Source organism: Aplysia californica, unplaced genomic scaffold, assembly GCF_000002075.1.
Source record: "Aplysia californica isolate F4 #8 unplaced genomic scaffold, AplCal3.0 scaffold00697, whole genome shotgun sequence".
Taxonomy (NCBI): domain Eukaryota; kingdom Metazoa; phylum Mollusca; class Gastropoda; order Aplysiida; family Aplysiidae; genus Aplysia; species Aplysia californica.
In genome coordinates, this window is record NW_004797967.1 from 222,916 (window position 1) to 223,420 (window position 505).

The window sequence follows — 505 nt, forward strand, 5'->3', positions numbered from 1 at the left end:
CCCCCTCAGAACTACTACGAGACGCAGAATAAGAATGGCACACCTTTCTGAATGGCTGCTGCAGCAGTTAGTTATGCCGCTTGCAACGAAGATATTATCCTCCCGCTACATCGTAGACAACACCTCGACCTTAGAGTTGTATTGTGCTGACTTAATTTTTTCCGGTTCTGATATTCATTAATTTGAAAGCCTCAAATTCTATTCGCGGAAGTTAGTACAAATTGAAACTGAAATTCTGCGGAACAAGGGCATTAACTTTTTGTTGTCTTTTTTCTCTTCCCTGTGTCCTGATGGCGGAAAAAATGCTTCAAACTTCAGATGACTTTCAATGTATCTAATACAGCTTTTACTTTTAGCAACAAAAGTTTTCACGTAATTTGCGTAATACTAATCAGAAAGCGTCATTTTTTATCTAAAAGAGATTTGGCAAAGAGAAAAAAAACGTTCTAGTAAAAATAGCTATTCTTAGGCCCAGACCATGTGCAGTGACGATAATTCAGAATGA